The sequence below is a fragment of the Apaloderma vittatum genome, unplaced genomic scaffold (genome assembly GCF_000703405.1).
Source record: "Apaloderma vittatum isolate BGI_N311 unplaced genomic scaffold, ASM70340v1 scaffold34135, whole genome shotgun sequence".
NCBI classification, from domain to species: Eukaryota; Metazoa; Chordata; class Aves; order Trogoniformes; family Trogonidae; genus Apaloderma; species Apaloderma vittatum.
The window spans coordinates 16,913-17,184 of NW_009717188.1; the positions used below are offsets into that span (position 1 = coordinate 16,913).

General features: G+C 49.3%; 1 protein-coding gene across 1 annotated transcript in view; it reads right to left on the bottom strand.

Annotated features, from left to right (window-relative positions):
* Nucleotides 1–272, bottom strand: part of CCL5 (chemokine (C-C motif) ligand 5) — a 16,442-nt gene that overhangs the window by 7,140 nt on the left and 9,030 nt on the right. The window lies entirely within an intron of this gene.

Sequence of the window (272 nt, forward strand, 5' to 3'; positions counted from 1 at the left end):
CAGCAAAATCCAACACCTTCCCAGATACCCATGTCCAGCAAAGGGCTGTGAAGTTGATTGAGGGACAGGAGCACCTACCCTAGGAGGAGAAGCTGAGATTGCTGGGACTGTTCAACCTGGAGGGGAGATGGCTCAGGGGGATCTTATCAATGTGTGTGTGGGCACCAAAGTAGATGGACTCTGACTCCTTGCAGTGGTGGCCATTGACAGGACAAGAGGCAAGGGAAATTTCTATTTAAACAGCAGATGAAACCTTATTACTGATCCCTGAA